We start from the raw sequence: 13,073 nt of genomic DNA, 5'->3' as shown, positions 1-13,073 counted from the left end.
TTTGTGCCGGGAAAAAAAAAATGTAGCCGCAGAAAGTTGAGTTCCCGCTAAAGGACACTGAATATTTCAAATCTTTCACACTCCATAAATTGCTCTCTGTGTGTCTGACTTCCAGATGTTGCACTTGAGTTCTAAACAATCACACGTTTGGAAGAGAGAAGAGGGAAATCTGCCTTTTCTTCTCCTAGCTTCAGTAAATACTTGGGGATGATACAAAAAGCAAGAACATAAGCCTTTGCATATCCATCTTCCTTAAGACTTAAAAAGCCCCCATTTGGAAGAGAGCCTGCAATTCTAGTCCCCATCATGAAACACGATAATGAGGGTGTTCAGTTTTTAATTGAGATTCTCCCCATTTGACCTTCAGTAAATAATAAAGCAAAATCACATATCCTCTTTGTCTTCCATCTTCTGAATGCTCCCTAAACCCACCTACTCTGCCAAGAGGCAGGGCTGACTGCCCTGAGCAGCATTCGTTTGCAGAGCTGTGCTCTTGGTTTAGCATCTCAGCCCGTGAAAATAAAATGCACCTAAATAAGGTCACACCTGGCAGACAAAACACCTACAGAGTCCGGTCCATGATCACCCTGGAGCCCCTAGCCCAAGAGGCAGAAAGGTTAAAAAAAGGGCCCACATCAACTAAAACCTTACTGCCACTGGCAGGTGTCATTTCAATGTAGTCTTGGGGTTAGAATAATAAGGTATTCAGAATGATGGCAAATACCCTTCACTAGGGCCTGGCTTTAATTTCTACTTGTTCCGTTCACCCTATTTTACCACTCTATTTTTTTTTTCCCTCCGTGAGATAAACAATCAAACTGTGTAGCTTGAAACACTTTCAGAGGTTTTTCCTCTAATCAACCTTATTGTTATAAACCATGTTCTGCTAAATAAAATATTGAGCACAAAATCTTCTTGCAACAATTTAGGTGTAACGGTGTAACATAATGCTTGTTTATATTACAGACCAATCGTTTATCTTCTTGTTCCCGTGCACCTTTACTTCTTTTCAAATCACCCTTCGAGAATTCAATCAACACTTTTACCCCACAGAGCTAACTCTGGTGGGGTGGAGGTGACAGAGTCCTACCCAGCACGGGATGTAGTGTTCACAACTCCGTGAGAGCTTAGAGTGTGGCAAGACTCGTTTCTGGGGCAGGAAGGACTTGTGGTTAGTGCTGTTGACAATGAGCCAGAATGAAAAGAGGAAGGCATTGCCACAGGTCTCAGCTAACAGAGAACGGAAGTTCCAAAATGGGGCTGTTGCATTTTGTCTGCACAGAGCAGTTAGTACAACGAAGGAGCTAGGAGAGAGTATACCAGTCCCAGTATCTAAACTTAGAATTCTAGAGCATGCCATTCTGTAATCTCTCTCCAAATGAGAGGGCATTTTTACTTTCTCAAAAAATGCACCCATAGTGGTGTATATAAAGGAGGAGAAATGGAGGATATCCCTTAAGCCTTTAGTCTTTATGTTGCCGGTCTCCATATTTATAACCCCCTTTCCATTAGCCATACTTCAGAAATGCCTGAAGATTTCTTATTGCCCTGAGGCAGTGGGGTGTTGGCGCTCATGGCATGGGCTCTGAATCATGGCACCACCGCTTCCTAACTGTGCGACTCTGGGCTCAGACCTCTCGTCTGTACAATGGGAATAGGGACTTCATCTCCTGCAGTCATGTGCTTCGTACAGGAAATGGCCCAGAGTAAGTGCCTAGTAAGTGTTAGCTATTTCTATTTTTAATCTCTTCTTTGCAGTTGTGACACACTTGAAATGTCTACTTTTCATTCCAAATTTTCTCATAGAATAGGCTCAAACATAACTCATCTCCTAAATAATAAGTACCTTTTAATGAGCATTTATAAGCTAGATACTTATAATGAGCACTTATAAGCTAGTATGCTAGCTACTTTACATACATTATTTCTAACCCTCATAATAACTGTAGTGAAAGTATTATTTTCAGATGCAAATATCTAAGAAATAAGTTCCTTTCCTAAAATTACCAGCTCATAAATTATAGAAGCAGAATTCAAACCTAGGCCCAAAGCACAAAATATTCCTAATCCATCATGTTGCCAAATATTACATCAGGTCTGCCTTTGACTGAGCGTGTACACCTCACAGCAAGCCTATGAGAAGACAAGGCCAAGAGCAAAACACACTGGGTCCCTGGAACCCCAGTGCCAAATTAAAGGTACCACTGCAAGAAAGACACACACCTGTCCTCTTTCTATCAGTGAGACACGCTGAACTGAAGGGTCTGTTAGGAGTACTTTACAGCCCACGTTTCCTCACTAATCACATAGCTGTCTCCACCTTCACAAATACCTCTTCCTCTCTATTCCCAGTCACCTCAGAGTGCCTCTCATCCACATCTAAATCCCTTCCTAACTACTTGCATTTTGCAAACAACCATCCCAAATATTTGCATCATATTTGCATAACAATGTGTTCCTTAAGTAAATCCAAGGACCTCTAGCTATTATACAAATTCAACAATGGCTACAACAGTACAATAAATTCAACAATGGCTACAACAGTACAACTTCCTCAAGGAAAGCTTCCCTACAGGACAGCTGGTCCCCCTCCCCTCCCTCCCCATCCATGTGATGCTAAATCCTATCCCCCCCCCCCCCCCCCCCTTCGTATTGCAACAGCCTAGTTAACTGATCTAATGCACACAAATTCCTCCTTTGGACTCCCAACTTTCTGCCTGGCTGAGGCTCATTTCTAGCAGAGACTTGACTTCTTTTGTCCTCACGGGGCTGTCAGCACTGACACTTTTAAGTAAGCCAAAAACTGTGTCCCACAATTAAACCTTTGGGGGTACTTGCCAGAGACCATGAAGAGCCAATGTACTATTCAGAGGAATAATTATGGGAATAAATACCCCAAATTTCAGCAAGACTCTCAGTAAGATTGAGAGGGCAGGGCGGGGTACTAGAATCTGATATCATGCTTAGAAAACTAGACTAGCTCTCTTCTCTGCATTCCCCAGACCTCCTCAGCACCCACTACAGTACTGGAATTAATTCAAATTCAAATAATATTTATTGAGGGCCTACTCTTTTCTAGAAACCTTTGCCAGGTGTTTGACATCCAGTATCAGGACAGCTCTAGGAAGTTGAAATCGTTATCCCCATTTTGGAAATAAAGTAATTAAGAGCCGCCATGGAGGTAAAGTGACTTTTCCTATGTCACCCCCCTTAGAAGCGGTGCCTGCAGAATCTGGACACACGAAGATGTGAAGGCCAACTGTCATTGTTCAATATTCCATAAACTGGTTCCTCTCGGGCAAACTCATTAGTCAACAGAGCCAAATATCAACAGTACAACGATTGAAATTTCTTTGGAGAGCCAACTTTTTTAAACTTAACCTTCTTTTAATGCCACTTCTTCAAAATAGACTTGCCCAGGCCATGGTATTTTGAGGAAGAGCCACACTCAATGGGCCAAAGAGCTGCAGTTTGCCAACCACTGCTCTAGGGGGATGTTTCCTATGGACTCAGTGGCCATGTGCAGGCCCTAGGAACAGGCACATACATCTCTGCTGGCACCAAACCTACAAACTGCAACAAGATCCCAAGTGCCAATTACACTTATGCTCTTGGCAAAAAGCCAACTATAAGGCTCCTCCCAGACAGATGCCATATGGAACCAGAACACAAGTTAGAGAGCACTAAGCCAGGGGGCACTGGTGCTATCATTCTCAGAGCCAAGAGGGAAATATAACGGTGTTTGGGGTGGAAAAATGAGAGTGCTTACTTTCTGCTTTCAGCACAGGCATTGACCTACTTCCCTACTCCATCGTGGAGTAAAGAAAAGTATATCAGCAGAAGATATGCAAAATGCTTGGAGGTTCCTCTAAGCGGTAAAATGTTAAAATTATAATAACTGATTAAAATTAATGCATTATTATTATTAATTATTATTATTTCCAGGACAGCAAGTTTTTATAAGGCCCAGAGAATTGCACGTTTTCTTTTGGAGAATGGAAACAAAGGAATTGATATTTTTGTTCTTTTTTGAGTTCCTTGGATAGCAACTTTCTCATCACATCTCCTTTATTTACATAAAAGGAAGGACAACAAACTTACAAAAGAGGTATGAGAAATGCCAAGTAGCTGTAAATAATTATATTAATGCTGAAAAAAATACATAAAATGCCACATCCTGAAGATATTCAAACACAAAACCAACACACAAAGATGCCTTGTCTTGAAAAAATTCTGTAGAAAGATAGCTAATCTCCCTGGTACTTAATAGTCTTATTATTCACATGCTTTTTTTATCCTTTGTACTTTTTGTGTTCTGTAGAATATCCTGCATCAGTTCTGTCCTCTGTGCAATGACAGAAATGTCTTATAATCCATACTGTCAATACGGTAGCTACTAGTTACATGTGGCTTCTAAAGACTTGAAAGTGGCTAATTCACCTGAGAAACTGAATTATTAATTTTATTTCACTTTAAATCTAAATAGCTCTAAATGCAAATATACCTTACAAAAACTAATCGGAGGTGACATTTACTAAAATATTATTTCATCATGAGATTGTTTTGGGAAAATGAGAATGAGGGGCCAGGAAGGTGACATGGAGGCTTGAAGCACAGGACAGCATGTCGGTGGGACCGTGGGACAGTGGGTTGGCAGGCCTAGGCTCTTGTCATGGTTCAGCATTCATTCAACTAACTGTGGAATTCCACGCAAATCATACAGTCATTCTGTGCCTTGGTTTCCTTACTTATAAAACAAAGAGCAAAATAGTTACCACCTGGTTCTTAATTTCAGTAGTTCTACAGTTATGGTTTGGAACGTAGATGATGATATATGGAAAAGATGATTTACGTAACATGACCAGCTGCCTGAAACCTTGGGATGATTCCCTGTCTGTGTCCAATTTAGCTTACAAGTGACTAAGGCATGGGCCGGGGAGCTGACGAGTGTCACCTACACTGTGGAGAGAAGCCTACAGGCTCAGACAGAGCCACCGGGTGGCTGGTGGCTTGGGGTTGCTGCCAGAGCATCATCTCTCTCAATTTGTGCTAATTCTTCCTAATATCCCAACCGCAGTCCCACCATTTGAGTCAGCTGAGAGGCCACTCTTTCACGGGGCCCGGGAATTGTTTTCTAATAATCGCCTGTACTTAAGACCACATGAAGAAGCAGGCTTTGTCTGCTGACCACAGGAAATTGTCCAAGACTGAGCTGAAATGAGGGAAAAGTGGGAAGAAGCTGGTGATGGGCCTGGTGCCTTCTGGTGGACCACAGAATGGGCACAAAATCCAATACTGTGAACCATCTACATTGTCCATGTTGTTATTATTATTTAAGAACAGAATTCTCTCCCGCCTGGCAATGTGGCACCTGGAAACAGCAGCAGCTCCTTCTCATGCTGCGGAGAATATTCCAGAGACTCGGACTAGGCCTCCTCTGGAGCCTCCTCCCTCTCCTCTCCACTCACCATAGCCTCTCAGTTTAGAAGAAGGAATCAGCTGCCATCCAACCTCCTGCTCTCCCATTCCAGAAAGCCTCATCTGTCTGCCTTTCAACGTAGCGCATCCTGCCTCTCCCACCATGGACGCAGCTACATCTTAACCCAGTGGGCTCCGGGGTTGCTGAGTGACTGCAAGCTCAACAGAAATCTCTGGACATAGTTTCTCACCAGAAAGAAGACCAAACCAATCCCATTCCTGTATTTACCTGGAAGGTATTGTTATCACTTACCAAGTACAGCAAAGCCTTGTGAGTCATGGCCACTCTGATACAGAATGGGGCCCCAAATCTCTGAGACATCTGTGGATCGGCTGAATTCACAGATGATTCCCTGGCTCAGATGATACCCTAAGTCAGCGATTTTCAATCATTTTCATCTCATGGCACGCATAAACTATGAAAATTCTAAGTGCATCAAAAATGGTATTTTTTTGTGTGGATCTGACCAAAAAAAAATGAAAGGTATCATTTTGACTCATTCACACTGGACAGCTATTGTGTTGGCTGTTGTCAATTTTCATTTGACAATTTAAGGGAAAAGAGGTCAGTGCCTGAGTCAGGTATTGCATGTTTTAAAAATTCTCGCAACTTACCTGTGCCTGCCGCGGATACTAATTGAAAATCACTGCTCTAAGTAGCTGGAGGAAGCAAAGGCTTTCAAATTGTAAATAAATTAATTTGTGCTCCTTTGAAGAAGATGTTCAAGTTTCCTACAAGTACACTTACATGCAATATGTTCATCCCTATGCTTTGCCAAAATTTGAAATAAAATTTCATTAAGAATGTACAGGACATCAGTTTCACTCACAGGCAGCTGGGCAAGAATACATATGTAACAAGCATTCTGGTGGACTGCTGGAGTTAAGGTTAAACTGTATTTGGTTGGAGGTCCAAAAGCTATATAGATGCTCCTCAACTTATGATGGGGTTATGTTCCCATAAACCCACTCACTGTAAGTTGAAAATCTCATATGTTGAACATGCATTTACTATACCTGACCTACCTAACATCACAGCTTAGCCTCGCCTACCTTAAACATGCTCAGAACATTTATATTAACTACAGTTGGGAAAAATCATCTAATGCAAAACCTAATCTATCTATACATATAAAAGGCTAAGTGTCCATCCGTCCAACCAGTAGCTACGATGCACACTGACCACCAGGGGGCAGGCACTCAATGCAGGAGCTGCTGTGACACACAGTGGCCCTGTAAAAAATAAATGGCACTGCCCTAGTCAGTTTGTCTCAATGGACAGAGCATCTGCCTACGGACTGAAGGATCCCGAGTTCGATTACGGTCAAGGGCACATGCCTTGGTCACGGGCTCAATCTCCATTACGGGGCTTGCAGGAGGCAGCCAATCAATGATTCTCTCTCATCACTGATGTTTCTATCTCTCCATTGCCCTTCCTCTCTGAAATCAATGAAAACATATTTACTAAATAAATAGATAAATAAATGGCATTATGGCCCTGGCACAAACAAACCAACACTGGGCTTCCCCCAAGTAGGACTCAGGCTCCACAACCAGCCTGGAGCAACACCCCACCAAATCACAGCCAACGCTGCTAAGAATCCATGGTGCAAATTGTGGCCCATAGGCCAGCCCAGCCCGGAAATGGTTGCTGTGGGCGCTGAGTAATGACATCACATAGCAATGCCTGGCTTCCTTTCCTTAGCAACTAGCTTTCTTGGAGTTTCTTCAGCCCATGAACACAACTTGCTTTATAGCCAGGTACCAACATTATACAGTTTAACAAATGTTTGTTGAAAAAAGCGTTTTCAACGTGCTTCATCTCATTTGAACTTCACAGATGTCCTGAAGTAGGGAGATAGGAGACTCATTAGAAACCTATTTTCTTTTCATTAGCCATAAAACGAAGATTTAAAAAGCTTAGAAACTTGACCTGACTGAAAAAAAAAGAAAAGAAATGGTGGAACTTGAGGTTATCTCACTGCGATGTGCAGAATATAGTCAAACACTGCTATAGTTAAGTATTTTATCCTTTGTTCTCCCTGTGTGATCTACAATAATAATCTGCTTTGTGTTGACATTTACTGCTGTGTTGCTAACCATTACCTGAAAGAGAAATTGGGGTGCTTCACTGGGCTGGAAAAAGTTTAGCTAAATCAGAAAGCAGGTCTAATTAAGCAAGTTTATTCTCTATCTATAAAAGGCTAAGTTGACTTGCGCTTGTGTGATACATATAAAACTCTTGCTGGCGCCAATCACATGCATGTGTTTTGATCTGTCATTGTCTATCGTGAATTTGGTTGACACTTCTATTATAGAGAAAGAGCAAATAGCAATATTAAAATATTTCTTCTAATTAATTTCCTTTCAATGTGCACAAATCTGTGCACCAGGACAATAGTTGATAATAACGTGTTAAATATCTCATGTAATTTATTATGCATATTGCTTTCACACCACCAGAAAGGTGAAGAATCTCAAGTTGTACTGTCCTGGATCAGGGGACATCTATACATTTGTTTAACAGAGTGAAGCATAACCTTATACTTGAGGAAAGGGCTGCAAAACACAAGCCTTAGGGTTCACCAAGGGAGAGAGAAACCTTATTACCTTAGTTCAACTTGACTGCTAGTAAAAGGCATAAAGCTGGAACACCCCCCCCGCCCCCCCACACACACACAAAGAAGGAACTGTGGAGGCATCCAGGGAGGACCTGGGGTCTGAACACACAGTGACCCTCACTGGGAAGGCAGCGGCCCTGGATAACCCCTGTCTGGGGAACTCATTTCCTTCAGTGATTTATCAGAAATAGTTCAGGGGACTGCAGAGCAGAGCAGAAAGCATTTGTACAGGGAGAGGCTTCTTAGATGAACTTTTAGAAATGGCAATGGGGAAATAATAATCACACAGAAGATTTATATCAGCTTCACATTTTCCAAGTGCTCCTGGAGTGCACATTAATTAATCCTCCCCTCATGGCTGAGGTCAGGATTACTGCTCCAATTTCCCTGATTGGGAAAGGAAGGGAGAGGGGGACCCACCTAGCTCTGGTGCCCACGGCTAAATGCTGCACCAGTCACCTGTTTGTATGGACAAGTACTTATAGATGGCTCTCTGGATGAGGGAGAAGACACCAGTTTGCCCCAATCAGTTAATCAACTGAAATGTGAATCCTTATGAAACAAGGACACATGTGGAAGGAAACTTCCCAAACTGAATACTGATTTTCACTAAAATTCCAATTCTTATCAGCAAGTGATGAAAATAAGGAATGTACACCGAGAGCCACAAACAAAACAGACATGGTGTGCCAGGTACCCTGGACCTGGGTTTTAGCAACTATGCTTCTCTGAGCAAAGAATCCCTGCATTCACAGCTGTCTAAAAGAAAACATTTTGCTGGTACTTATTTCTGCAAGAGAAAGCAACCAGAGAGGATTCACAACACTCTCCACCCATTGAAGAAACACTAAATCCACCTAAGTTTTATTCTCACACACAGTCTTTTTCCTTAAATCCGTATTATAGTTACTGAGACTTCATGTCAGGCATGGTGCTAGGTTTGAAGGAGAGAGTTGAAAAATAAATAATTAATGCCCTTAAGCTACTCAGCCAATGAGAAGAGATAAAGATGTGCACAACATAAAACCAAAATGCAAAGGGATAAGGCGTAGAACAGAGCAATACAGGGCCTGCAGAAAGCCAGCAACAAGTGACTAATTTGGCTGCGGGCATGGCATCCAGCATTCTAAACCGCACTTCATTCTTGTAGTCACATTTTTAAATGGAATGTGAAAAATTCAGAGGCAACGGATGATAAGCTGTAGTCTTTTGCGGAGTTGACAAGGAGGTTGAAAGAAAGTAACTGAAAGAAAAAGCAGGCTGTGACTTGAGAGAAAGCACGTGCCTCTCTCCCACAACCATGCACTTGAGACAGGGGACCTGCGCAACAATGGACAGACTGCCCGCACAGACCCCTGGCTGGACGACCATCCTGTGCTCTGCTGGCCCTCACACCGGGGGGCACAGCCCAGTCCCCAACCTATGCTGGCTTGCAATGCCCATACACCGGGAAGCTACTACCATCCATAAAGCCCCACCCGTCTCTAAGCTTTACTCTGAGCTAACTCCTCCAGAGGTGACCATTTCTCCAATGTTCCTGGCACTCACTACCACTCATGTGAAAATCGCTTCTCTGGGCATGTCCATTCAACCGTCCAATCTGAGCTTCTATAGCGACAGCTGACAGGGAGGTCTGGCCCCACTTCAAACTCAGCATATCCAAAAATAATCTTGTCCTCCAATTAGGTTTCATGTCCAACTTCCCTGCTTTTCTTACTGGCTCAAACTGTACCCCTCCCTACCCCAAGTCTGAGAAGAAGGACAGTGTCTTCCACAGAACACACATTCAATGCTGAGTTATTGCTTGTCTAATCTCGCTGCTTCTCTGACCACTGAAGCTACAGAAACAATATTACTGAGCTCCTGATCAGTTATGTGGTGAGAGAGTGAAGCTGTGAGGGCAAGGATGTCTTAATCATTAATTCAGTATGTATTTATAACGTGATTCCACAATCCAAGCATTATGTAAGGTGCTAGGGAATACAGCAATAAAATAAGGTAAAATTACCTGTATGGAGCTTATATTCTAGAGGGGGGCATAAAATGAGGGAAATAAGCAAACCTAAGAGATTAGAAAGAAATCATTTCAAAGGAGAAATTTAAATCATTTCAAAGGAGAAATTTAAAGCAGGAAAGAAAGACAGGGAGTAGTGGGGGTAGGACTGCAATGCTAAATCAGGTGTTCAGAGAAGAACTCATTTGAAAGGTGAGCACGGTGCCTTGGACTCGGGGTATCTTCAGTACATATTTCCTGAATAAATAGATTTAATACAGCAAGAAGTCTTATGAATTGTAAAAATTAAGTCACACATCACGCAAATCGTCACCGTTATTATAAAGAACTGTGTTGTCCCACCTAGTGCTGAGCGTTAATACCGTACAATGAGTCACGTGCCCATTCTTCTCTAAACACCCAGTGAGTCTACTTGTTCCAGCTCAGCCACTGTGAAGGTCCCAGCTATCCTGATGCGAAAACCACTGCAAAACTGTCCAGGGAACACTGCCTCCTACTCTGCACCAAAGGACAGACTTCACTGAGCTTTGTGCTCACCTGGCATTCCAAACTCCATCTACCCCTCCCTTATATATTGATTATCTGTCCATTCATTACTCATTTTATCATTTATCAATGGCAGAACTGAATCTCAGGCTGGTCTCCCCTCAAGCTGATTTTTGGCCAACCTTCTTCCGTCATAAACGATGTGTAATCAAGGAATACAATGTAAATCGAACACCAGCGCAAGGGATGCAGCCAGCAGTGTAAGGTTTGATTCAAACCTGTGAGAGATTAGTAAGTCACTGCCTCTTCCAGTGATCTGGAAAATCAAAAGCTGACAGTAAATAGTGCCTAATTACGTCATATTAATGACTTTAGCTTAGGTCAGAAAGCAGAACCCATGTGTGAAGAAATGTGATTCTGTAGACTAACCTAATTAATTAGGTTCAGATGTGTGTGTGTGTGTGCATGTGTGTGTGTGTTGTGTTTTTAAAATGCCTTCAAGCTCATATGTTTGTGAAATGCCAACAACAGAGTTAAGACATAAAGGACTTCAGAGCTGTCAACATATGTGTCACCAAGTTCCTGCCCTGATGCCATGCCCTTTAAGCCCTCTGGGGAACTTCCCAACCCCTTCCTCAGAGATTTCTCCTGTTACACTGTTTTTTCAGCCTCTGTCACCTGCATTTTAAACCCACAGGAGATCAGAAGGAACACAAAGGATGGCTTGTAATAAGAGGCTGGTGGAGTGATGGCCAACACACATGAGAATCTGAATGGGCCCAGCAGGGAAAGCCCCCTCAGAGCTGGGCCAACTTACTAGTATATTCCCCAGACCTTCCCAAGGACAGCAGTGTAGCAGAATAATTAATTTGCATAAAAACAATCTTGTCTTAACTAAAGGGTCACATTGCGCTCAGTACATTCTGTTTAAGGAGGCAGGGAAATATATAATTTATTATTAAGAAGAATTCCTTTAAAATGAAACAATAAAGAGAATTGGTGCCATAAAGGATAAGCTTTCATCTCTACTGCAAACTTAGCTAATAAGCCTATTTCATTCCCCAGGGGCTCCAGGTATCTCAGAGTTTACTTTCTCATTCATTCTAACACTCCCCTGAGTATCAAAATTTAAGCTTTGTGCAACATCTAATTTGTTGTCATTAAATGCAGCAACCAATTTTGCCAAGACAGCTTTTGGGAAGTAAATCTCTGCTAAGTATTCTGCTCTATTTTTACCTCCTGTTACCATTGTTCTTGCTGTTGCTTGGCTAGCAGAAGTAAGGGAGGAGAGTGGGGGCCTGAGGAGAAATGAGTTGTTGCTATTGGGGAGTTTGTTTCCCTAAAGTAAATTATGCTTGTTCACAGATCAAGAAGTAAACTTTAATTCATTCTCTTAAAGACATTACAAAAGATGGCATTTGAGGTTTAAAAACTGGAAATGAAAGGCCCATAAGAGATGACTGTGATACCATTCAAGAGACTAATCATGAATTCTCTAGACTAGGGGTGTCGAACTCAATCAGAGAAGGGGCCAAAATCTAAAATCCAGCCTAAATCGCGGGCCGAATGGTTTACTGAACAGTCATAAACTGTCATTGTGATGGAAACGCAGCGGAGTGCAGTGATGACAGCCACATTGCAAGGCCTGGCGGGACGGATTTGGCCCGAGGGCCTTGTGTTTGACACATGTGCTCTAGACTCTTTCTGTCCGATATAAGTAAAGGCAATGAGATGTTCTACAATGATTACACTAAATTCCTAGATAGCAATCTAAAAAGTTGCATCTCTGATAGTCTGGTTAAAGAAATTTGCAAAATAACAAAAAGGAACAGTGCCAAGTCTGTAGATTGACTCAGAGAAGACTTCCAGAATTCTATGCATGTCAGCTCTGTGTTTGGTTCCCTATGATACAACACACAGTTGTCATGCTACAAAACTACATAGCAAAAGGCAAGGTCCAAATGGCATTCTACTTTGCTAGTTTTGAAATCCTTAAATCATATCTTAAGATGAAATCATTACCAAAACACCACATTTTAATTCATATAGTCCTGCCTCTCCCCCTCGTGAGTATGTCATAAATTTCATTTAGCATCTTAAATCATTAATTAAAATAGGCTTTGACATTTAATTTGCTTATTTAAAAAATACCCCATCAGATCTAACCACCTAACAAATAAGAATAAAAATAGGATTATGTGCTACATTATAATGGTTGTTATTCTAAGAGGCATAATATCATTATATCAAAATTCCCATAGCTGATTTTTTTTAAGTAATTTCTTCATTTTTTTTTTTTGACACTACATCTGGCACAATGAATATAGATTTGTTTATATATCTGTCTAACTGCCTTTCCCAAACATAGCCAGATGGAGTCTTTCAAAATCAAATTAATTTCAGATTAATTCACTCTGGACCCACTCCAGTTTCATGACTCTTTGCTTTGAGGTACCAACCAAACTGATGTGAAA

General features: G+C 41.8%; 1 protein-coding gene across 11 annotated transcripts in view; it reads right to left on the bottom strand.

The window, feature by feature from the left end:
* Nucleotides 1-13,073, bottom strand: part of CELF2 (CUGBP Elav-like family member 2) — a 534,510-nt gene that overhangs the window by 162,278 nt on the left and 359,159 nt on the right. The gene's annotated exons all lie outside the window — the stretch shown is intronic.

The sequence above is a fragment of the Pipistrellus kuhlii genome, unplaced genomic scaffold (genome assembly GCF_014108245.1).
Source record: "Pipistrellus kuhlii isolate mPipKuh1 unplaced genomic scaffold, mPipKuh1.p scaffold_m20_p_1, whole genome shotgun sequence".
Classification (NCBI taxonomy): Eukaryota; Metazoa; Chordata; class Mammalia; order Chiroptera; family Vespertilionidae; genus Pipistrellus; species Pipistrellus kuhlii.
The sequence above is the reverse complement of the archived record's forward strand: the minus strand, read 5'-3'. Positions and strand labels throughout refer to the sequence as shown.